The following is a 27,034-nucleotide window of genomic DNA, read 5'->3' on the forward strand; positions in this document are numbered from 1 at the left end:
CAATAAGGGCTTCCATCAGCATCCCAGACTAGGCATTGACTTAGCTGTAGTGTTGAATTGAAGTCGCTTACAAGATGAATGAGGGGGGAAGGGGGAACAGAAGTAATATTGCAAATGAAAATATAACAACTGGAAGGGCAAAAGAAGGTGATTTTTTGGTATGGAACGGATACTAGCTTCCGTGGGGGTATAACACGAAACCGCCCAAAACAATCAACCACTCCAAGAAAAGCAGTGCAGAAATGAATGTTAGCATAAGTCCCCTGCTAAATGTCTCTAACTACAATGCCCACAGTCTAAATGACCGCAACCCTTCTGTTATATTGTGGCTTTACAATACACCCACCACCCCGCCCACACAAGTAACCATCCCTACACCAGCCAGTACATTACATCATAGAATAACAGAAGAGAACAAAACGATGGAAGAAATGTTTGCATTGCTATATGATGAATGGAAGGAGGGGGATGTGGGAAAAGGGGGGGTATAGATCACATATTGCCCATGAAGCTGCGAGATATCTTAGGAATAATAGGAGGAAAAGGGAGGTGAGAAGTAGGAAGTACGACGAGTATCATGGTCTGGGTTTAGATCAAATGGAAGACCCAAGGCACCCTCACCAGACTAATAAATGGTATGCAGACAGGAGCGCAACCGCCAAACAAACAACAAATGAGAGCTGCTATGTCTGCTCCCTTATCCCCCTTGCCTCAGGAACACCCAAGGTGTTGCTACCAAAAGAATTGCCTCTGATAAATGCCCAATGTCTCCTTCATCTCACACTGTGCAGAATTAAGAACACCTTTCAGGCACACAAAATAACTTTCAGCATGCTGCAGAATGAAAAAACATGCTACCTGAAAGTGGAAGGCGTAATATGTCTGAAAGAACTGTTTTTTGTAATAAAAGAGACATTATTCACAGACAACAGATGGAAACACGAAGAACTTACATGCAAGGCGGAGGCGCTGAGGGGAGTGTCACCTGAAAAGCTGCAGTGGATCGAAAGAACGTGTACACCCATCTGGAAGGAGCATATCACAAAGCTAACATGGGTGACTGCCATTGAAAAAACATTCAAACTGCAGAAAGAAATAGCATATGAATTATACTTCCAGGGGGAAGGAAAGACAGCAATGGGAATCAACAAAGACTGCAACAGGACTCTCACCATCCCAGACATGAGGAAGGGGACAGCAACACTTATGGACACCTACGGGGTGTGTGGCCGCCAGGCATACTTGCATCTCCCACAATCATGGAGTGGCAGTTGCTCATTTGCCACACTACATTCAGCACTAATGGTGATACCAGAGAGCCACATCGGTGGGGGCAGGAAAGGGCAAGACGCCCCCCGCAAAAACGATTCTCAACCAACAGAAGAACCACAGATGTATGTTTTGTCTGCTGGCAAGAAGGAAGAAATGCTGTCCCGAAACCGGCGATCATCAAACTACATATCGAAAGCATCCTCAGAACTATTGGCACAGATCCCAGACAGATATCGATTGTTTAGCTCTGCAGAGACTTTCTTTGCCTCACTTATTCCAAGCATCCAGGCACGGGTGAATGCTAAGTGGCTCCAAATAACTCAGCTGGGAGCTGATCCAGTTAGCAAACGATACTGAAGAAGGTTTCAACGTGATCAAGGTAGAGTTGAGAGCCCTGCGGCTAATGACAATGCAAAATAGGTATGTCCTAGACCAATTAACAGCAATGGACGGAGGTGTTTGCCGAAAAATTGGAAGTGCATGCTGCACTTTCGTACCTTCTGAAGACGCAGATAATGGTACATTGTCCCACGGGATCGCTGCAGTACACAACCTAGGAGAAAGAATGAAAACAGAAGGTGGGGCAGAAGCAAGCATGTGGTTCGACAACCTCTTCTCCTGGATCCCATCATGGCTGGGAATGACTGTTAAACTACTAATGCCCACAGTGGTGTTTTTACTTCTGATTTTTTGTGTGTGCCAGCTGGGCCTTCGATGTTGTGCAGGCGCAGTACGAAATGGTGCATTGATGATGGTGACAATGGGCAATGCTCGAGGCACAGTGCAAGCTGTGCAGGAAGCTCAAGTGCAAACAGACGAAGAGCCTGGGCCTAAATACCAGATGGTGCCGGTATACCGCAATAGGGATATAGTAGACAGATTATGGCACATAATAATTAGAGAGCCCCGGGAACTTGAATGGTATGAGGAGGTGTGGGTAGACTTGGAGGGGAATAGGGATTGTATATACCTAACTTGTACCCCAGTCGAATATGCTAGAAGGGGGGAAAGCCTGAGGGGGGTGTGCACGGCCTGGATGCCCATTAAGGGCACACCAGCATGAGATGAGGTGGTGGCTGATGAAAAGGAATGTGAGCGGTTGGGGGAATTACGTTATTCGTTACTTAAGTAACGAAAAGGGGAAATGTATGGGAGGGCAGGTCGAAGAGACCCCCCTCACCTGCAGTCCCCTCCTTGTGAGGTCTATGGCTCGTCAGGGGACCCCCTGCCACCAGGGCCGAGGTGGTGGGTGAACCACTGGCCGACACATTGACCAAACATACTGTATTAGGCTAGGCCCAGGAAACCATCTTGAAAACCAGAACGCCATCTTAAGGCATGACTCCATGTGCACTGCAGCACGGCCCCCACCTCCAGAAAATCCTCGCCTACTATGTTGCCCCCGCTCCTTGGCAGATCCGCTGAAAGCCCGTTCCCACGAGCAGTCGGACATGAGCTAGTGTCAGAGCAAACACTGTATCTTTCACCTTCCGCAGTACATCATTATCCTCAGCGTGACCCGGGCAGCGGGGCTGGCTTGGAAAATAACTGTAAACCGACCTTGATGAAACAAAAGCCTTAATCTCACACCAAGAAACTGCTCGTACATACATACATATATATATATATATATATATATATATATATATATATATATATATATATATTGCATTACAATGATATCCCTTCTGCACGACCCCTGTGTCAAAAACCTACAAACACTGTACGAACAGAAGAATGTGTCATTGTGTGACCACATGATGGTCAGGATACTCAAACCCCCTCAGTATGCGCACACACACTCAGGAGCCTCTGGCCACCTACTATGTGCTTCTCTAGGGGTAATGCAAAGAGAGTGATACCAAGTCCTTATGCCATGACTACCCTGATGCTGCTAGAGTGCAAAGGAACACAAGCATGACAGTATTGTGAGCTCATGTAAATTGTTTAAACAAGATACATAGAATGCCATCAAGTGTTTAACATGTATTACTGCTGTCAACCGTATTGGTCTGTTGCTCCTGCGTACTCCACCAACCCTAATGCTACCTCACGTATCGTGTTTAAAATGTGATGCTAAAACTGCTAATCTTGCAACTACTTACCCTGTAGTGACTAATAGAACTGTTGATATAGTTAACGAATTCTGAAATTAATATGTATTGATATAAATACTATAGATGTGTATCCCCTTAGCCATTTTGATATTATACATTCTACATTATTACATTATACGAATCCCTTCGGCTTTAATGCAATCCAATACAACTTGCAGCTAGCGCGAAGGCTATCATCGCGGGCATATCCAAGGCCACCTCCCCTCCCTGTCCATTGAAGCCTGCAAGAGAAAGCAAAGGCCGAGCTACACCGCTTCACCTCCCCCAATTCGGCTGGAGCCACTTTAAGCATTCATGATTCCCCTGCAGTTCACATGGCCACAAACAGCCACCTGAATTATGTACAGCCAGCAGCAAAATCCGACCATAACCAGAGGCCAGAGGTGCCCCCTCATAGGTCCCACGAACCACCAGTTCAACCCAGATTAATGACACTTGTAAAAGAAGACACCTAATATTGCACCAACATTGTGTAAAAGCATCCGTCATGACTTCTAAAAAGGTCCAAAGCCCGGACAGCTTACCCCGTGCCCTGAGGACCGACCCCATGGCCTATGATACCGAGTCAACATGATAATAGAAACCCTGTATTGATGTATCGCCACAATACCCCACCTAATGCACATTCCTCCTGTGTTGTATTAACCTGTAGAATAACCTATTGTAGGATTTACAGGGCAACTGACGATGCAGAATTGAATGAATGAGGTGTACCTGGCCCTTAGGGCAGAAAGCCAAGAAAGACGTCCATCAATGACACTGACCACGCCGACCGGACAGCGCCTCCCGAAATAAGCCCAGCTGACCTGCCCAACCCACGTTGGCACCCGGCGGTGTCCACCAACCACGGAGCGACGCATCACAGCTGCACATATAGTTAGTCGACGCCACCCAATCCCCATGAACATGTGCCCCCTATAGTGTGTAGGTGCCTATGACACTTTTTGTAAATAAAAACGCCTGTCTTTGCGATTGTCAGACAGAGCGCTCTCGGAGTTTGCAGAGTCCTTTGCATGCCCTATTTTGACTTAGATAAAGCTTCCCTTAAGCTCACCCGCACTTGGTCCTAGCCTTATTCCCATTCGGGGGAGAGTCCATTCTTGCCTCTCATTGCGGGGAGGGTCGTGCTATCTGGGGACGCTCGCCTTCAACACACTGACTGGAGGACATGACTAACACCGTAGCCTTTTTTTGTTTTTTTTTGTTTCAGAAATAAATACAGTTATAAAACAGATTGTCCACTTAAAAAACGTGACTTGCCTTGTTTTGGATAAATTATTTTGGCTCTGCATCTGATTGTGAGGTAAGAAAATTGTCTCAAATTAGAAATCTTTTGTAATGGGTTTTAACAGCACTCAGGTGGTGGATTTAAAGAGTCTGTGTCAACATTCTGGCCATGTCTGATGAGCAGGTCACCTGGACTTTGAAAGGATCATGACTTTTCCAGCAGTCAGATCTATCCGAATAACTTGGAGCCCAGTAGAACCATTGCTTCTGAAACTCCTAGTAGTGTTACAATGTGCAGCTAACATTGCAAGTACTGCTGGAGCGTTGCAACTTGCATTATGTACAATCTAAAGCCAAGAGGTGTGTGCATTGATCAAGGACATTCAGATCTCCTTCCAGCTCTCTGGACATAGCAAATGTAAATAGACGGTGTTATGCAATTAGTGGTTTCCCTTTTTTTCTGTATCGATGTGTGCCTTGTTCCACAATGTACAAAGAGGACATGTTTTCGGTAACAGAAAAGTTCATTAGTCTATCGATGTACAAAGAACTTATGTGGCCTTTTTTTAAGAAACTCATTGTAATTCTAACTTTAAGAGGCCAGCACATGATCCATGCATGCTATGCAGCAGCAGCATTCAATGACAATGAAACATGTGCGTCCTGAAAAAAAATCTGTTGCTATGTAAGTGAAGAGTCACATTTGTGTCCACTGTTGTTAGGCAAAGCGGATTGCACTAGTAAAGTGTTCTTATTCAATGCCTACATCATTCAATTTATGATTGATTGATTGACAATTGTACAGTTAAAAAAAAACATCTTTCTGCAGTCTGCTCACTCCTCCATTGGAATGTATGGTGTGAGGTAGGTTTGCCATGTCTGGCACCTCCAGCTCCTTGCAATGCGCTATGAACCTCGTGTCTAGTGAATTGTATTTGCACCAACCACATGACTGCTTTCATACTTTTTGTGTAAGGCTGTTCACAATCTGTCAGCCTTTGGTTGTAGGGTACTATGTTTGTTAGAAGGTTAAATGTGAACATGAGATCCTGGTTATGGGTGTTATTTGTTTATTTACGGATTTCTCAAGTTGCATGAGTTTATGAAAACCCAACAAATCCTCTACATGTGCGTTTTCATTGTCCCACTTTAAGACAAGGGTACGCATTTGAGGTATGGCTGGTTTGGCCAACAAATGTGTATCTTGCTCTTCAGTCGATAGCTTTCCACCATCTTCCTTTTTGTTTCACCCTCTGATGAGGTCTATAATTACTTCCTCTTGCACGACTATATAAAGGTTGATGTTGGGCACCATGCGTTGTGTTGACAATGACTTATTAGAGATATCACCATCATCGAAAATGATGGAATCTGCATCACAGGTATCATTAGTTGTTGATAGTGTCATATCAACTGCCTGAGGGTCCTCCTGCTGGACAACCTTTCGTTCACTGTCTATTTGGAAGTTATTGCCCTCTTCAGGGTTATCCGCCTGTTACCATTTTTGGGGCTTCAATATCCTGATTTGTGTTGGCTGTGTAAATAATTAGCTCCAGGGGAAGCCCTAGAAACTGGGAAGATCCAAGGGGCATCTAAAGATAGGAAACTGAGAGTGCATGATCTGCCCATACAAAATTTGAAACACACTTGTGATTTTCGCATATATAGTTTACACAACGGATGGCTATATCCACGTTACCATAAACAATTGAGGAACCACCCACAGTCCTGAAGGTTCAAGTCAAATGGCAAGGCAGTGCCACATCAATCAAATTGCACTCCATTATCACATATATATGAAACATTCCACATGTCTTAGTATGAATCAGTGGTTGTCTTAGTAGCTGCTATTTATTTGCTGTATTATCAAAAAAGGCTTCTGATGAACAAATCTTCAACAAGCAATAATAAAGCATATTGGGATGAGAATGCACATTTTACAATGTTAAGTGCAGTCCCAGACATAAAACAAACAAAAATACATGTACTACAAAGAGATTAATGTATTCAACTGACATGATTTACATGCAAAGGCAGTTAACGCATACATAGATTCGTGACAACTGAATAACCCATATTTAGAGCCTAGTGTAGTCAAAGGCCCAATGTCACTGTTATTGACTGTTATGAGTTGGATCCTAGGCTCTAGACCAGTTCATACAATGTATCCTGGAGTAAAGTGTGGCCAGTTCATTGTCACATGGGTAGATAAAAGCCAATCCAAAGATCTAGTCACATGGTAAGTAAAGACCAATCCAAAGGTCAGGTGAGGCTAGTAGTAGAGAAGGTGTCGATGTGAAACTCAAGTGTATGTGGTCTCCCCACACAGAGGGTACTCGAAGGTGTGGAAAGAAGCCAACAGTAATGTGTATGATTGAGGATAAAAAGCTAATAGCTATGGAGCGTAAAATAAACTTAATGAGAGAACGCCCTAGAACAGCCTAGGGATGTAGCTTTAAAGTAATGAACTCAAGGGGAAGCCCTAGAAACTGGGAAGACCCAAGTATAGGCTTTGTGTCAGCTGTAAGGAGAAGGAAAATGAAAATATAGGTCAACACTCACATAAGACACATATGCATGTATGTATGCTTGCAATTTGCAAAGCACAAGCCTAGCTGGGAAACAATGGGGTGCTGTGCTTAAGGGAGACACCGGTTAGTTTACGAGTAGGGTGCAAGGTTATCAGAGGAGTTGGGATGGCAATGGACAGCACCTGTGGGAGCTTCAAGGGCAATAATTGGATTGAGGTGGTGTGATCAGTGATCGGTGAGATATTCGATGAAGAGTATGGTCTTCAGGTCATTCATGAGGTGTCAGCTGGAAGGGACAGAATTACCTGCACTGCTGACGGTTTCCAAAGATAGAGTAACAGAAAAAAATATCTTTCCTCCTTTTTTCTCTCTTACAGTTCTATGTTTCCTGCCTGATGATGCTATGGCTTCTGGTGGCGTGCTGACCCCCAGAGATCATGAGTTTCTTGGCTGGGCAAATGTTGGTGGTGATGCTTGCTATCCTGAGCATGATACAAGCTTAGCAGGGTAGCCAGTGCAACTGCTTCAGGGGTGTCGTGATTCAATTTTCGTAGTCCAGTGATAAGGTATGTTGCGGCATACTAGACACATTTCAAAGAATCCAGGGTGCCATCTTGCAAATTGGGCTTTGCCCAGTCCAGGTGGGAGATGCCCAGGTCTTGGACAATTGTTCTGGAACACGGGCCAGGGATGAAAGGTTTGGCCTTTTAGATTAGAGTACGTTTGCACACAACATCATAAAATATGCAATCATCAACATAGATTAAGGACCCAATGCTTATTTGTGCTGCTCAACCTGAAATCAAAGCATAACACTGGTGATGTTAGCGTGTTTTGTAGGGTACACTGGGGCCGCAAAGACAACACCCTAGTACTGGTTCTCATGTCTACCATAGCCATTTGTTGGTACCATGTAGTGGGAAGGGAAAGGTCTTCAAAGCTCTTTTAAATTGAATCAATTTCAATGAACAACGGAGCATATTCCAGAATGTGGCTGCGCAAACCAAGAGTGAACAGCTACCTAGACTTTGCCGTCTGCATGTTGGTAGGTGGACTAATATTGCAATGGACGATCTCATGGTGCAGAAGGGGAGCACTTTTGGAATTTATTGTGCAAACAAAGCATGATATCTCAGACTGCCCTGTCAGAAATTAAAACCTTGTTCTACATTTGTCTTGCATCCCCTCATTCTGCTCGCCCTTTGCCTCTCCAGATGCTTTGGACTACAACTGCCATCAGCCCTAGCCAGCATAGTCAATGGTCAGGGATCATGGGAGTTGTAGTATATACCATCTGGAGAGCCACAGTTTGCAGAACCCTAGCTAACCCTGCTCATTGCCACCATCGTACATGTACACATAGATTGAAAATTGCACCCCAATAACAGGAGATCATCATGATTGTATGTGCTGTACTGCACATACTTTCACAATTCACCACTGTGAAGTTGTATCCACCTAAACCACCCAAGCTTTCAGCATCCATTTTGGCGAGACGTTAAAATCGGTTTTGAGTGTAATTTAGTTTGTGGGGTGACCCGCCTTTTGAATGAACTTCAGCATCCATGCACTTACTTCTCTTGCACCCTCCGATGCATGCTGTGACACCTTTTTTTTACAGTCAGAAATTGTTCATCTGATGGTGGTTCCCATCATTCACTTTCTGTACGGATTGCTGTTCTTATCTGCAATGCAATGTTCTCTGGCACAAACAACATTGGTTCATGTTTCAGTGCCTGTTCAACCAACACGTCCAAAGCCCGCTCCCTGATTTTTCCCTTCCCTTTATACAAGAAGGCCTCGTCACTCATAACTGAACAGCAAGGTGCACCACCAGTAGTGGTGTGATTTGCTCCTCGCGCCCTCCGAGCCACCTGTGGTATCTTCTTTCACTGCAAGCAGCTATTGAAATTGCAAAGAATAGAGGGTGTGAGCTCTTGCTTTGTGATCACGCCGTGCAGGTGAGAGCATGCACGCGCAGCTCCAACATGAAAATATGGAACCCTGGACCCTCTGCAAAGTGCATGTCATGCAGCGAATTCGATGAGGATCTTCTTCACCTAATGTTTTTATGCCCTGTTACTAAGCCAATGAGGAAACGCTTTCTGAAGCCTCTCTTTGTAAGCCGTGGCTGCAAGACTATCAGTGAAGCCATGGAAATGTGCTTAGATACTTCTGAGGTTCCTGTAGCATTCGCAACCAGTAGCTACCTCAAGTGGGTATGGAGGCTGCGTGCGAAGAAAAGCAGAGCCCTCCCGCAGCCATTGAGTGGCTTTGGCTTGTGTCAGAAGCATGCACTGTATTTTATTTGTTGTTATGCTGAGACTTGATTTGATGAACTGATGCTTTTATTTATTATTTTTATTGGTGACTGTCATGTCTTTATACTTATGAATTGTTTTATGTGTTGTGGCTTTTATGACTCCGTCAAAATAAAGCAATAGAATATTAAAATGTATTTAGCAGACACGGTACTCTTAAGCAGTTAAAATAGGTTTTAGAAGCACTTTCTAGGAGGACAATGTGTGTGGGGAATACATGTTGAACTTGATGCATTTGTAACCATTTTATTTGAATGGCACACCTTTCAAGTGCATTGTTCAAAACCATATAAGTGTTGCAGACACAACCCTAACGAAAAGTTCTGGGCAGTTGTTTTATTCATAAAAAAGATGTTCTAACAACTGTTCTAAGGGAACGTTTCAAAACTCTATTTTTGCCAAAAGACATATGACCAGTGATTAGGAATGAAACAACCATTGAAGATTATGGGGCTGATTTTGTTGTCGATATTAGTCATGAAGTAGTCAGAACTATCACAGTGATAGCATTACAGATACAATTTATGCTCAAGGAATTTTGAAGAAAGTACATTTGTCCATAAGAATACGTAACCACCATTTCCAGAATTGGTGATACACTGAAAGTATGCTCCCTTCCTGGGAACACAGCTGCGTGTGCCTACTTACCGACTTCAGAGCAGTTGTTGTTAATCATGGATGGATGAAGTCATTTCGAAGGTATTTTTTTGCTCTTCATATGTGAGTCAGTCAGTCAAAATAGTTTTATTCACTTTGTATCTTACAGCCATAAAACAATCAGAAAAACACCAATAAAAAATCGTGACTATTCAATATATAACACAATCAAATCCTTATTATTCAGCATATTATAAAATCAGTCCTTTAGAATAAAGAAAATGTTTCCCAGAAATTCATATGTTTAAGGTACACAAATCAGAGGGTCACATCTTGGTTTCATTATGTAGTATTGTAGTCGTGAGCAAGGGGAACTCTTGTTCAGAGGAGAATTGCCTAGGCATTTCGGTGCTGAACTGCCCCAGGGCAGGACAAAGACTGATATGTTTGGGATATTTCTTCTCTGTGAAAGATAGTGAGCTAAAGACTCTGGGTAAGTCTCTAGTAACCAGGACTAATGTCTGGCAGAGGGACTCCCAGGACCCCCCTGTTAATTTGCATATTTATGTAACTTTGGGTCTCACCCTAAATTACTAGGGGAATCCAGACGCGGACCCCTTGCTCACTATTCTTAAAGAGCCACAGATCCACCCTACTGATGAGGTCCAACCAGACCGAAACACATGTCTGGGGTTTCTGTTGGTACTCTTGTTCAGAGGAGAATTGCCTAGCATTTTGGTGCTGGACTGCCCCAGGGCAGGACAAAGACTGATATGTTTGGGATATTTCTTCTCTGTGAAAGATAGTGAGCTAAAGACTCTGGGTAAGTCTCTCTAACCAGGACTAATGTCTGGCAGAGGGACTCCCAGGACCCACCTTGTTAATTTGCATATTTAAGTAACTTTGGGTCTCACCCTAAGTTACATGGGGAATCCAGACGTGGACCCCTTGCTCACTATTCTTAGAGAGGCACAGATCCACCCTACTGATGAGGTCCAACCAGACCGAAACACGTGTCTGGGGTTTCTGTTGGTACTCTTGTTCAGAGGAGAATTGCCTAGCATTTCGGTGCTGGGCTGCCCCAGGGCAGGACAAAGACTGATATGTTTGGGATATTTCTTCTCTGTGAAAGATAGTGAGCTAAAGACTCTGGGTAAGTCTCTTGTAACCAGGACTAATGTCTGGCAGAGGGACTCCCAGGGCCCCCCTTGTTAATTTGCGTATTGTAGTCGTGTTTGTACAATGTGTTTGATTTCTGTTTCTACATAATCATTAATTCAGTAACATGAATGCATTATTTATTCCTTGATATTTATGACATTGGGTATGCCTGTAATCTTATATTATATTTGCTGCTTCCTCTCTGTCAGCGACGTTGAGGTTACCCATCTTTTGTTTGATTATTGTAACCAAATGATACATGGGTGTGCTGTTTTATAGTTTGAACATCATTTAATACCTTACCTGTTTTCTGTGACTATTATGGACTATGCTATATTGTCATTCACATGTCTAAATATTTTTTTATCATCATGTACTATTGCAGCATTGTTTTTATAATGTGCTTAATTTCCATTTCTACATAATCATCATTTCAGTAGACTGTCACGGCATCAGGGGTACAGCTCTGAAGTGGATATCCTCCTTCCTTTCCAACAGATCTAAAATAATCCACATACCTCAAGTACTCCCCGCCCAGAGTACCACAGCGTGCTTCTCTCTCCCCTCTGCTCTGTAACCTCTACCTGACCCCGCTCCCTGCACCAAGTCTATCCTACGGCCTCTCTTGCTATAACTAAGCAGACAACACCCAAATTGTCCTCAAATTCCAAAAGGGCCATCCTCCACCTCCCCCGATCTTGCACCATGTGTCTCAGGAATCGAACACTAGATAACTGCTAACCACTGCCTTCTCAACCCAGTAAAAACCAAGTTCATGCTCGGCAGGAAGACAGCCTTCCTGCCCAACCCTCCCCGTGGCCATTCTCTTTAGGCCCACTCCACTCTGCCTCAAAAAAAATAAAAACCCTTGAATGCATTATGGACACAGACCTGACCCCTATCACATCAATTCTGTGACAAAAAGCTGCTACCTATGCATGTTCAATCTCTGCTGCATCTTTCCCTACCTGACCTTCACACACAGAGTTTCTGTGATCGTTGCTATCATACTTTAACGCTTAGACTATGCTAACGCCCTATACCTGGGGCCCCCCGCATCACTACTAAGAAAACTCCAACGGGTACAAAACACTGCTGCAAGGCTCCTCCTAGCCCTGGGCCTGAGAGAACACATCACACCCGCCCTCTGTGCCCTTCACTGGCTGCTGATCGGGCAACAATCCACTTTCAAGACATTGTGCATCACCACAGAGATCTCCACAACAATGGAGCAGAATATCTGCAACATAAATGTGCATGCTACAGGCCTGTCAGAAGCCTCAGATCAGACACAACACTCTGCATCATCCCAGTGGTGAAATCAACCAGAATAGGAGGCTCCTCTCTGTCTGTCCAAGCACCCACCATCTGTAGATGGATCCCATTTACCATCCCCTGTATGGTGGTCCACCTCACCTAGACAAAGGCTCTAAAAACCTGGCTGTTTCCCTTCAGCATCCTCACAGGCTTGGATCACCTCCTGGGTGAACTATTATCCAATCCTGATAGGAATGCGGGGGACCTGAGGAGTTGAAAAAGGTGGACATAGCCCCCACGGAATGCATTTGAGTCAGGCCTCATGATAAACCCTGCAAGACCACATCTATCTATGTGTCAGCCTTATTTCACAGAAACGTCAAGCACTGCATCACAGTGGAACATAGCTGTATCCCGCCAGGGGCACAATTCACCCACATCCATACACCTGCAACAAACACTGCTCGACTTCACCCACCCAAACCAAACACACATGACCACCTCCAATAGAATACAGCCCCCATTAAAACCTCGGTCCAGCTGTTCACATAATCAGTCTCCTTAACTCTCCTACTCCCATGACAATCTGTCATGGCACCCATTCTCTCATCTGATATCTATGACCTGCTACTTGGACCCATCCACTCCCTACCTACCTTTGTGCTGGCTAATATTGCACACACGCATTTTAGAAATCCTTCCTTCACACCTCACATCTCAGACTACAATCCTCTGAGGGGCATTCGTTCCTATAGTGATTTGAGCTCAGACCACTAAGCACTATACAGATGTCATATAACATAACATGTTCATATCTCCTGGAAGGGTTGAAGAGCAATTCACCCGAGTGATGAAAGTGGACACGTCTCTTGGCCAGTCTTTTAAGCCAGGGTGCTTCAACCATAGATAAATCAGCTGATGTTGTTGTAAAAAGGTGGAGGGGACCCTCAAGAGGTCCTATCTATAGTACATTTTGGGATTCATGCAAAAACCTATGGCACATATGCAACCCAGTGAACCATAAAGAACTTTCAGCAGTATCTTGAGGTGCCTGATAAAGATGCCTGCTATGGTCTTTCAGCTAAAAAGATGTTTAAATCAAGATCAGAGGCAGCATGAGTTTCAGTAACAACTTTGTATTAAATAGCTTTTTGTGCAAATGAACCATTTACAACTTCAAAATATATCTTAATCAGATGTAAGATTCTGATCATTCAGTATTAATAAATAATGGCACATTTCTGAGCACATCCTCTTAGCACAGCCCAACATCTTATACTTTCATTCACTTAATGGAAAGGTGTGGCTCCACATTACTAAGGTAAATAGTCTTACATACATTAATTTTAATGGTAGGCACCATTCAGTATTACAACATGTGTGATTTGCAGTCCTGAATAGTGGAAGCAGATGCTATTTTTGACCAAGGAATTCAGACAAATAGACCAAAGGAATCCGTATAAGAAGCTCAGAAAGAAAGGTTTGTACATCTAGAAACATGATCAAAGAAGGAACTCTAAAGTGTAGGGGGGACACGTCTTTGATTAAAGATATGCAACACAACTGTGTCCCGGAGGACATAGAAAATGCATCTTACTCCCATCAAGTAATGTGGATTTGGATGATCTGCAAGTTTGTAAGAGAGACTATTACCAAAACTTGAAAGGAAATTATTAGCAATCTGATAAAACAAAAAAATAAATTGCATGAAAAAACAGTGATTGAAATTGAAAAAATCAGTGAAGTGAAACCAGAAGCTGGCTTTTCATAGCTATTTAAAGTAATTGGAGACAACAGGGTTCATACAGCCTTCTCAAGACCATAAGCGTGTAGCGGAGAAGCCAAGTACTCCTACTGGAAGCCCCACCCCCATCCTGCCTATTTGTTGGCAACCAGAAATTGCGAGATGCACAAGGCCAGTAATGGTACCTATACCTCGAAGAGTCCTTGAAACAAGGTTTCCATTGAGAAAACCCTATATGTCTCCACAAAGAAATGACGGTTTTCTGAAGGAAGTTCCGGAAGAAGAGTGAAAGAAAATGGAAGAGAACACTAGTGACGTCACATGAAGCAGAAACGACTCACCCAGAAGAGATCCTCATGAAGAAAGAATATAGACCTTATAGAATCTGATGGTGATGTAGCGAATTAAGCAACATTTCGGGAACGAAATGAAGATTGCACGTGCGGAGAAGCACTGAATAAAATGCTAAACCATTTTACAATTGTACAGACGCAATAACGCAAGTAGACAAAGTAATCATAAGGCTGGCTATGTAGTAAATAGATTGCAGGCAATGTGCAAATGTATACTTATGGGAATGTATAGTTCCACGACGCATTGAAGTAAACTTGGACCCGTGAATGAAAGGGTTGAAAGTGTAGTACTGCATAATAGAATGACTGACGGTGAAGGAAGATTTGAGAAAAGGCTTGTGTGGCCCAGTGTCAATAGTCGGGCCGGCGAGAGCCTGGTTATGTACTCGAAAGTATACAATAACATGAGAAGTGAGCTGAGCTCCTGCTTTAGGTGTAATGGAAAACACTAGAAGTGCCAGGTTTTCTCCAGTTAATAAAATAAAATGCAACGAAGGAGCTCAAAACATGGTCTCGAGTCACGTGGTCAGCTGAAAATAGACTTTGGGGCGAACTACACCGAGACCAGAAAATAAGGCCATACCTTCACTCCCTTTTATTCTCAGGTGCAGAGAGCCTGCACAAGACCAAGTTCAAACATAGTAATTGAATGGCAGACCGCAGGAGTGATGATGAATGTTGGGCTAATTGGGTAGGGAGGCATGACTAGGCCGACCTCCCAGCACCTGGGGTACCAGCTTGCGTGCTGCTGGTGAGTGGAATATTCCAGAAGGGTACAAGTGTGCCAATCAATTATAGAGGGCCGTGTATCAAAGAGCCCTATAGTTTGAGAAGCCAATAGGACATTGTGTATTATTCCAACATGGAAGATGTCTTGCACTTGGCGTGGCTTCACCTTACTTTAGAGACCCAATCACAACCCCATACTCCACAGAGTGTATATGTAAATGTTCACCGTAGACCAACCACAATCCCACTTAGGTTTTCTTACTTTTCCACATGGCATGACGTCACTTATGACACATTTTTGCTATATAAGGATGTTTTTAATGTGCGAGCTGTGCAGCGTCCGTTGATGCCCGTTTTACTCCCTGTTTTAACAAATGGTTTTAAAACAACCAAGATTTTGCCAAACTTCCTGAGTCAGTCTGATTATTGATGTATGAGTACGGTCTGCAGCCTCATCCATCTCAGATACTCTTACCTCATCTTGAAGGGCCGAAACAGGTTCACTTGCTAGCAGAGTGAAGATGGTTCAGATCCGTCAGCTAGTAGGCTTTTAGAGATTTTGGAACATCGGACATCCTCTTCCATTTAGCTGGAGAATCGCAAAGCTTCTTGTGGAGAGCGGCTGATATAGAAAATCTTGCAAAAAGACTGATACAGGTGCCGCGGTTTCCTCTTTCACAAAATCCCTCCTGGTTTCCAGATGCGCTGAGTGGACCGAAGGCGATGGTGGTCGTTTGGAGGGGGAGACGATCCTGAGTGTCAGGAGCCAAAATGCAAATGGTGAGTAGATTGAGGGGACTGGCAAAAAATATGAGAATGTGGATTGTGGTAAAAGTATAATGTAACAGGGGGTTGTTTGGTTAATGTATGACGAGAAGCGTCAAGTCGAGGAGCATACGCCCACAGTCCTACGCTCAAGGAGCATCTAGAAGGAGTAATTTCAAAACCCAAACTACTGTTCCTAGTAGGGTTTTGCAGTTTTGTTTAAATGCAGTTTGTTTAAAAAAAAAGAAAGAAAGACAATAAATGAATATAGAAGTTTGAAAGGCTGCTGAAGAGTAGCAATAAAGAAGTTGAAGCATAATGCTCGCCTCTGGTCTTGGTATAGAATTAAGCATAAGTGCAAGTGGTGCACTGTATACTCAAGTAAGTGGATGTTTTGTTGTGTGTTGTACTGTATACTGTAGTGTAGCAGATAGGGGAGATGTGCAGTGTAGTACTCTAAGGGGTGAAGGTGCTGTCAGGTTTTATACTGCACAAAGTAGGAGACAGGTGGACGTGCTTTGGGGTGTTGTACTGTGAAAAGTTGAAAATGGGGTGCCCCTCCATCCTTATTTTTAGACCAAAATGTTGATGTTTTTCATAGATTTATAGTTTCTCCACTAAAATATTTCTCATCCCAATGCAGGTCAATGGACAATTAAAGCTTTCCCAATTTTGTTTTCAAAATCTACCTGCCAAAATCACATTCCTGATTTATCAAAAACATTGCAATGTGTTGTGGTACCTCTCGTGTACCAGAGGTCCATATTGGAAAGTCCAATGTCTTGTGTAGTTTTTGTGTGATTCTGAACACTAACATTCCCAGAAATATAACGCCCATAATGCTAAGAAAAGAAATTGAAATCAGTCATCTTGGCCAATATGCTAAACAGTAAGAGTTACAAAGATTCTTATTAAACCCTGTGGTCAAGGTCTTTAGGTATGTTTTCTTTACTTAGGTACCAAGGCTTTACCACAGCTTCACAAGACTTGCTAGGTGTAAGGCAGCCCAGACGTAACTCCTGGTGAACAGGATGGTTAACACCTGGAAAACAGAATGGTTGGTTAACAGCCACAGTAAACACTTTTCAAAATTACCCAATCAGCAAATGTCACACATTATATTATGTATGCAAATATAATCTCTACATACGAAAAGGCAAGAGATAATCCACTACACGTATAGGTTTATAGTTCTATAGGTAAGTAAACTCCATAAAATTAATGCAACACTCTAACAGGTAAGTAGAAATAGTTTGGCATAGTTCTTAACACATTCAATAAAGAGTATTTCCTAGAATGGAAAATGAAATTGCAGGGGAGTAAAATAACGTTCCTAACTAGGTCTGAAAAGAGGTTTCAAAAAGACCATGAGCAATCAGTTATGTGGCTTTGGGCAGGCTTGTGCGGAAAAGAGTTACCTTTTTCAAAATGTCCAAAGATGCAGTTTCTGGAGTGTCAGTGTTGGTTAAGCCACAGAAGTCATTTGGTGATGAATAAGGGACACAGCGATGGAGATGGAAGTGAAGAATTGACACACCAGCAGCACCAGGGAGCTTAGGCGAAGCCAGGATTGTCTATCAAGTGGGGCCAGAGGCTAATGTAGTTGGTCTCACCGCAGTGACATTAACCCTGTAACTGCCCACACAGTGCTGCTGAGTGGGCCTTTACATATTTTGGGTGGGACTTTACCATCAGGCCCTACTCTGTCTACACCTCTGCCAGGGAGACAGGAGAACCCACAACTCCTAAACGCAGTTCTGTAGCAGGAACCTTTGTGGTTAACTTAGGCAGTCCCTTTGCATGTTGTTTAGCAACCACCATAGGTTCCTTGATAACACATCAGGGCCAAAAGGAACACAAGACCCATGGGAAGAAGGATTATTCAAGATTTGGCATCTTCATGGTTGTGGGTCTGAGCCAGAGGCAGAGTAAGGTGAAGAAGCTATGTTCATCTATAGTCAGTGACGCAGGGTTCCTCCATCATTCTCAGGCTCAGGATTCAGCCTATAATAAGGGAACCAACTTGAGAGGAACCATAGGCTGGTCTGTTGGTGAAGATTCACCCATGGAGACACACCAGAGTGGGGATATCCAAGAAAGAATAACCGGGAATGGTTTGCTATGTGGTTGCAGGGCAAAAGTCAGCACAGTCCCCTGGAACCTCCAGGATAGGGATGATGGAACAAGGGCACATATCTGATGCCCTGGGAAGAGGAGACTGACATCCATATGGAACAGAGTGTCTTTGGAGTTCCAGGTGTGTAGAGGCTCCCACTTCTGTATCTGCTGATGCAGGCACAATCAGGAGCTTCAGAGAGACAAGAAGGTGCCTCATTACGAGGTTGCTGCTTAATCCCACCGGTAGGCGGTGGGTTACTGTTATCCATGTACCACTGACTGACATCCCGGTGCTACCGGGATATCACAGGTGGTTGCTGGATGGTTATTTCGGGAATGGGAAACCTGGCACACCAGAACCGTTAGTAATGGTGCCGGTGCTTCAGTGAAAAAGCCTGCCGGTAGGCGCCTGAACTCCCAGTATGTCAGGCCTGCCGGGAGTTCCATGCCCCTACCGTCTGATTAGTAGTTTGGCGGTCCAGAAGTATTTCCAGATTACCAAACTCGTAATGAGGGCATTGAACAAGAGCTGTGATCCAGTTGCCCCGCTTGCTCAGGGGATAGAGGATTGCAGTCAGTTCCTTCTGCTCTTTCGGAGGAGGCAGAGCTTTACCTTCAGATTTGGTGGAGCATCAAATGATGCTGGTGCAGAACTTGTATCCTTCTTCCAGCAACAGGCCTTTTATCCCTCCTGTCAGTGAGTGAACACAGCACCCAATCACATACCAAGCACAATTTAAACAGAGTTCGTGAACCAATAGGTGGCCATTCCCCGAAGCACACCCATGCACTCAGGAAGCAAGTGCTCACATATGCAAAGAAAAGCAATCCACACTTTCACAGACAGGCACATGCATATTACAGTCAGATTGGGTTTCTGATTGGTTACAGCCCCTGTCCTGGAATCAAACATTTTGTGGTCAAATAATACTGCTTCATCCACACACACCAAAAGGGACCAGAGATAGTTATGTGCCCTGTACGAACAACATGTATTGCAGAATGTTAGCTAGTAGTAAAAGAAAAAGAAGAGTCATCAGCTACCCCTTTTCAACCGTGTTAGGGGTGGTAGGCTTGGAAGAGGCAGGTGGCTAGTTACTACAACTACTAGCTATGAAGGTCACAAGATCATGAGAGAATTGTATGGTAAATCAATTTATTCATAAATTCAAACACACATCTTAAAACTGTAGGTTCACAAGAAACAATTGAACCTAAAAAATACATATGAGACCAAATAAGCTCGAAACAGAATTTTTAAACTGTTTTATACATCACAGTTTAGTGAATGAGGGTTGGTAACATATAGTGCAAATGTCAAAACTACTTGTGAACTGGTAGCCAGGCCAAGAATGTCATCGGCATCTTAGACCCCTATAGAAGGAGAATGCAAGTGTACAAGTGTATGATGGTGTTGTAACCTGCAGCCAGTGTGTGTGACTTAGCACTGATGTAAGACACAGATGAGAATTTATATAAACCAAAGAAAAGTGTGAGCATAATGTAGTCTGAATTGATTGACTAGAACACCATAGCATAGTGTAGCATAACACATCATTGCAGTGTAGAGTGAAAAGAGCATAGGGACTAACAAACTTAACACTACTAATACCATAATAAACTAATAATTAACCCTAACATACTAAAATGATTAGTGTTTAGAATTGTGCAAATCATGGGTGCAAACTGGGGGTGTAGATACTGAATGCAGGTCGAGACTATGCTGGTTTGGAAACAAAATGCACAAATTAAAACTGTTTTACGATGGGGACGTGAGGCTTAGAATACAAGGAATTTACAAAATCATTCTGCCTAATGCAGCCATTGTTTAGAGCTTCCAGCACAGGAAATTAGAATTAAAATGTTTCAAACATCCTTCCCGGGCCACTGAGCTGAACCCTCTGCAAAGGTAACTGTAAAGGAGCATGTGTTAGCCTCCTGGAATATTATAGGGAGTTGACAAGACATGCACATGTTCAATCGATGCATGATGTGACGAAAGGAGGTGTGAAATTGGGCAGATATAAGTAATAAGGAGAGAAGCAGAAGTGGATTTAAAAGGATGACAATGAGGAGTGTGAGGGGCTGGCAAATCAGGTTGGGTGAAAGGAGGAAAAAGAGGTGAAAAGGAAAGAATTGAAGGGGTGCTGCATGCTGCCCGTCTGTGTGTGCTGAACGGAGCGCTTGCAGACTGCAGTTGATGTCAAAGGAGGAAGGAGGGGCTGATCCAGCAGGCAGTGGCTGTCTCAGACCTGAATGAGGGAGAGGCATCCTGGCCTATCGAAGACTGCCCATGCAAGTTGAGTTTCATCGCTGATTTAGGTGAGAATGCCCTGTGAAAGCAATTATAATGAATAAAGCAATTGATTAGCAGGATCCCTAGCTTGGGTTGGGCGGTGTGATTTTGGATCGAGATAAACAAAGTGACACCAGCACAGATATATTCAACGTGCCTTTCCCTTCTATGTTAAAGGGGCAGATATTGTGCAAACCGAGAGCAATGTAAGCCTGCCAAGATTTCTAATACATTTCAAGATTACAGATAGTTATATGTTTCCAGCCAAATGGTGAAGTCTAAATATAATTAATAAGTGAAAACAACTGTATCGTGGGGAGAGGGGGACTTTGAAGCATTTTTGCATTGCTACCTTGGTCTGAAAAATAGAGAATGTGTTCACTCGAATGTAAAATGTGATATTACAACTTGTGGTTTTCATTTTTGCATGTGCCACAATCTGCTTGTTACATTGCATTTACTATTTTTATCGCAAACATTGTGTGTTGAGATGAGATTTTCAAGCTGCATACAAAGTACATGATAACAAAATTAGCACAGTGCTGACCTGTTGTGTGCTCTGTTTATTCGTGGTAATGCACAGACAGATACAAAGCTTAGGGGCATTTGACACCGTCTATGGTAAAATTAGTGTGCACTGCCTTCCCAAAGTCTGGCAATTGTAACCATAGAGGACCAGAATAAAAGAAAATAAGAGAATGCTAATTCCCCAAGTAAAGATGCATGCTTTAGCTTTACCAGCTCAATCCGTTCTGCACTGATTCCGTTCTGCACTCATTCTCAACGTCTACCCTCCTTTAGTGTCTTACCTCACCACCTTCTTTAATATCTGTCTCTCAACTTCTACTTTCCACACGTCTTTTAAGCATGCTTCCATCATCCCAATATTAAAGAAACCTACCGCCCATCCACCAATTGGTTCAAATGTTCATCTCATTTCCATGCTACCCTTTCTCTCTAAATGGACCAGTTGATCTATCCTCAAGTTTCTACCCTTGTTTCTAACTCTTATATTCTCCCACAATTCCAGTCTCGCTTTTGCTCTCTTCACTCCATGGAAACTGCTCTTCTTTCTGTTTTGGACTTACTACTTACTGCACGGTATTCTAAACACTCACCTCTTCTTATTCTTTGGTATCTATCTGCTGCATTTGACATTGTCGACCACTCTCTTCTACTGGCGTCTTCCTTCATTCTGTTTCACGAGCTCAGCCCTATCCTTGTTTCAATCTTATCTATCTCAAAGAACTTTTTCATGGGCTGGCAAATCATCTAAATCTCTTTTGCTTGCCCATGGCGTTCTGCAAGGGTCCGTCTTGGGCCCTTTTTTATTCTCCCTTTACACTTCCCCTTTTCTCACATTTATTTCTTCCTTTGGTCTGTCACACCACTTTTATGCTCATGACACTCAACTTTTTCTTTCCTTTTCTTCTTTTTCTTCTGAGACTCATCACAGTCTTTCTGCTTGTCTTCTGGCCTTTACATCTTGGATGTCCTCTCACCTTCTCACACCTAATGCTGGGAAAACTGAGGTTCTCTTCTTCCCCGCTAACACCCTTTCCTTACCAATCCTTTATTCCTTTCCCCCATCCCATCTTCCAATCTTATCTATGGCCCGAAATCTTGGGCTCTACTTTCACTATAGTCTATCCTTCTCTCATCACATTTCTCTAACTTTGCGCCCTTGCCGCTTTAACTTACGTAATGGGTCTCATTACGAGTCTGGCGGTAACCCTGTCGGTGCTACTGGCAGGTTGTCACCGGACTCGTAACATTTTACCGGCACACGACTTTTACCGGCACACGGTCAGCCTACCGTGGCCCCAGCAGGCATACTCGTAGTTTGTCGGTCTGGAAACAAGGACGCCAGTGAGCTTACCAGCACTCTTGTTTCCGGATGCCAAACTTGTAATGAGGCCCAATATCTGTAAAGCTTGTCCAATTCTCACTTTCAAGCCGCTAACTTTTTGATTACCTCTCTGATATTTTGCCAACTCTTTTATTGTTCAGCTCTCTCTGGGCTCTGGTATTTCTCATCTTGCCCCTGTCATATCTGCTTTAAACTCTTATATTGGTGTTCTTTGCCTCCTTCTTTTCCGAGACTCTATCTCTTCCTCTCTTGCTACTCTTGGTTGGTTATCTTTTCACTACCAACTTAAATTTAAATTCCTATGCCTCGTCTTCAATTGCCTCTATGGTTTTGCTCCTGACTATCTCTCTGTTCTGATAACTTTCTAATCCTGTTCTCGTTCTCTCCGTTCCTCCTCTCAATTTCTCTTGGTGGTACCTTGCCCACCTTGTTCTCAAACTCGTTTTTGTAAGTTCACTCTTTTAGCTCCCCTTCACTGAATCTCCCTCCTTTTCTCTCTTTACTCTATCTCTGTCTATTCTTTATTTAATTATTCATTGAAGTCGCACCATTTGTGACACGCTTAGTTGATTATTTTCTAATTTTTTAAAAATTAATTTTATTGTACCATTCCTTGTTCTCTGTACAGCACCTTGGTTTAAGGTGCTATATAAAACATACAAAAATACAAATACAAGAAAGATGCAAGGTCTATTTGGTGGCAATTAAGCAATGCAGACAAGATCGAACGAAAATTGCAGTCATCATGTGTGGCAGAAGATGAGTGGGTAAACCACGTCTCTGCCACCTGTATGAATAAGGAAGATGACTTGGTAATTAAAAAGCCTTCTACCATTGTGGGAGATGGATGGAAATAATAATTTGATAGGGATGACATAAGGTTAGCCATCAAAAAGTCGAACAACTCTAGATCTTGCTGCCCAGATGGAACTTCTATCAATCTCCTTAAAATCTACGTGGAATTAAAGCCTGAAATTGTATATAATCTATTTAAACAAATAGTTGAGTCCTCAACAATGCCAGTCTCTGGGAATCACGTAATTGCGGTACCAACTTTCAAAAAAGGAAGTGGTGACTTACCAACAAGCTATCGCCCCATTTGTCTTATTAACTGTTCCCAAAATACTAGCAAACATTATTTTGAAACACCTAATTCAGTGGGCCAAAAGGACAAAGAGACACAGTCCTCTTCAAACAGGTTATAGAAATGGGATTTGGTTGGTTATGAGTGGTTTGGTATGTTCCTCATGCATGGTTCAGACCTGTGGTGCAAGGTGGAGAGTTTTATATGTGGCAAGCCTGGATCTGTCCTCAGCATTTGATAATGTAGATCGATCTATATTGTGGGAGAAGTTGAGTGGGTGGGGAGTAGATCCTGGCTTGCTGCATATTCTACAATGTTTCTATTCCAATAACGAGATTGGGGTAAGATTGAATGTTGAGGAAATCTCTCCTGAACTATAAGGATAAACAAAGGAGTTTGTCAGGGATGTGTAATTGCACCGTCACTTTTCAATTTATATATGGCAGACCTTTGAGAACATAGGGCCTCATCACGAGTTGGGTGGTAACGCCGGCGCTAATAGCGCTGGTGCTATCTGCCCTACCGCCAAACCCCCCGGCGCTATTAGCACCGGATCACGGGTTTGGCGGTATTGGAAGTCCCCATTCCCCATTGAGTCCATTCAGGAATGCCCTATTCCCCATTGGGCTCAATGGGGAAATTTCATGATCATACCACCGGCGGATTTCCCGCCAGCGGTATGAGAGCGAATTTTCAGCAGATTTCCCCCCAGCTCAGAGCTGGGGAAAAATCTGCTGAAGCCCTGATTTGGCGGACCCTTAAATTCAGTGGTAATAGCGCTACCGCCGGATTTAAGGGTTACCGCCAAACTCGTGATGAGGCCCATGGTCTCGAATGGGAAGCTTACCCTCTGAAATTAAATGATCATAGAATTAATTTACTTAATGGGGTAACCTCCTACCTGAAAGACATTAATCATAAAAGCAGCCAAATTTGTAATTATGACAGTTAATAGTAGGAGGCATAGAAAGCACTATTGCTGGGCAATAAATGATGTATCCATAAAATAAGTTGAATCCTTATTATTATATGTTATTTAGGCTACATTTTCGCAACAAAACAATACTCTCAACTTGCAAAATGAAAAGATGCTAGGCAAAATGAGAGCATGCATTTCCTTGATGAAATCTATAAAAAAATAGATAATGTATCTATTCGCCGTACCCCCTTATTGAATTTTATGGATGAAGATCGCACCAATAGTGCTTTATAGTAGCGAAATGCTGTTCTTTCCCAAGAGAAAACATTTTGACTTCTTAGAAGGTTGGCGGTGGGCCTTCAATCTTGGTGGTCGCAACACATTAATAAATGCATAACCTTGTACAAAAAAGTTATAAACTCAGAGGATCCCAGTCTAGGATTAATTCTAGGAGAGACTATGAAACATGATTCAAATGTGTTTTTGAAAAACATAAGAAAAATGTGCCATAGGTATATGCAAATGGTTGAATTTGCTAATAATGACAGAGACTGCGTAACAAAACAGAAAGTCCGAAATTGGGATAAAATCACGGACAGCGATGATCTAATGATGTTAAAACTTTATTGCGGCAGGTCTATCTGGTATGTAACAAAAGGAGAAATCAAACCTTACCTAAAGATGTTTCCCTCACAGCTCTACAGAGCCTGGTATATGAAATTCCGCCTTAATTGCCTACCTACTTTAGAGGTACAGGTCTGAGTTTGAATATTGCCAGAGATTTAAGAACTTGTACACTGTGCAAGAGTATGTCCATGGAGAATCTGTGTCATGTGGTGGTAGATTATCCCTCATTGGTAGTAGGTAGGGTACAATGTTTTGCTCCTTTTCTGTCCTCTACTTCTGCCGTTATATCCCTGAGTGGGAAACACTGTGGGAAAGACTCACGAATGGAACAAAGGTCTCTCTCATATTGGCCCTTGTAAGGGTTTTTATCATTTTTACTGAAATTAATTTGTTGTAGGGCAAGAAAATACGAGTTTTAATAATATTTTTGATTAATCAGTATGATAAGATCAAATAATGTGTTTGTCTTGTCTTTTTTATTGAGGATTCACATTTTTGGGAAATGCAATTTTCAAACCACGGTCCGAATGGTGAATGGATAGAAATGTTCTCATAATACACCATTTCCCCGGTCGGTTTAGGAATTGGCCATTTTGCACAGCTCTAGTTTTATTCACGTTTGACTCTCACTCTAAAGTCTCCAAGACTTTAACCATTTCAGAGCACATCATCTGCCGGGAAGTTTTGGTACCTGTTTCCGGTTCTGTCCTTAGAGGCTGGAGGTTGAAGTGCAATAGAAGAAATCGATTTGTTCAGATCATTTTCAACAACTGCCTGATATGTCGACGGAAGTGCTGAAAATACAAATAAGAGGGTCCAGTCCATCGTTTCAGGTTAAAACGGCATAGTTTTTAAGGGTCCCACGTTAGGGTCCCACGTTTTACCAATATCTGACATTTGTATCTGACTCTGGATAAAATGTTGTCCATACTCCCTGTGAAATGGAATTTCTTTACTCAGTTGGTTACCGAAAACACGTAGCCTCTATCACCATATCTGTCGTTGTCATGGTCCATGCTCGACCTTCTGTTTTGCTGTAAGAGCCGGCAAGAATGCTCATTCCCATATGCAATTGGCTATTGACAAGCACATTTTCTTACCTACCAATACCTACTTGGGGATATAATTCTGGCAGCTTGATTTACTTATGACATACGTAATGTTGATTTCTGCACATTGAGGGTGCATTTACTGTGTACTGAATTTAACTATAATCTAGTGACAGACCTCAAAGTTGAGAATGTACATTAGAGCCACATAACATGTTGTTGAGTGGTGTTATGTTATTCCATAATCTCCTCCTAATATGACCAACACCTTTGTATTGTATCTGTTTTCTGGCAGCATTGCCTAACGTCGGGCGTTAGTTGGATGAGGACACAGCTGTAGGGTGTTTGACTTGCCTTTGGGGGCGGTTGTGGCGAAATACGTTCAACCCCATACACAGTCCCTAAGACAAAGCCCCCCCTCCACCCTCCCAATCCACCCAGCGATTTAATTTTCAGAATGAATTCGGCCCTGGAGACTTTTTCTGAAATGAAATCCCAGGGGGGCAAACACTCTCTCGCCCATCCGAAGTAAATTCGCCCATCGTTTGCGTGATACACTTGTTTTTTAAAAAAAAGAAATAAAAGCAGCATGCTGGAGTCGAACCTATACACTAAATACTTTGTGTTAATGAAAGGCTAGCACTTTGTTCATTGAGTTATCAAGGAGCTAGAGAACAAAGTTTAAAAAGATTGATTTCACATAATTGTAGCAAGCAAGCCACCAATGACTTCAGTGGGATTTTGCATTTTACTGCACTTGTCAGAGGTATTTAATATCTCAACCGATCAGCATTAACTAAATGCTAACGGTGCAAGTCTGAAGATATACATATTTTTTTAGTTAATTGATTTTTATTGAAAGTTAAGAATAATACTTTTTTTAGTTAATTGATTTTTATTGAATTAAGAATAATCTGAAGATATTTTTTATTTGGACAGTTTATATAGAATCAGAACCCTGGCCCTATATTAGGGTTACCTGGGACACAGTTCATCT

The sequence above is a fragment of the Ambystoma mexicanum genome, chromosome 8 (assembly GCF_040938575.1).
Source record: "Ambystoma mexicanum isolate Mex_15411 chromosome 8, UKY_AmexF1_1, whole genome shotgun sequence".
Classification (NCBI taxonomy): domain Eukaryota; kingdom Metazoa; phylum Chordata; class Amphibia; order Caudata; family Ambystomatidae; genus Ambystoma; species Ambystoma mexicanum.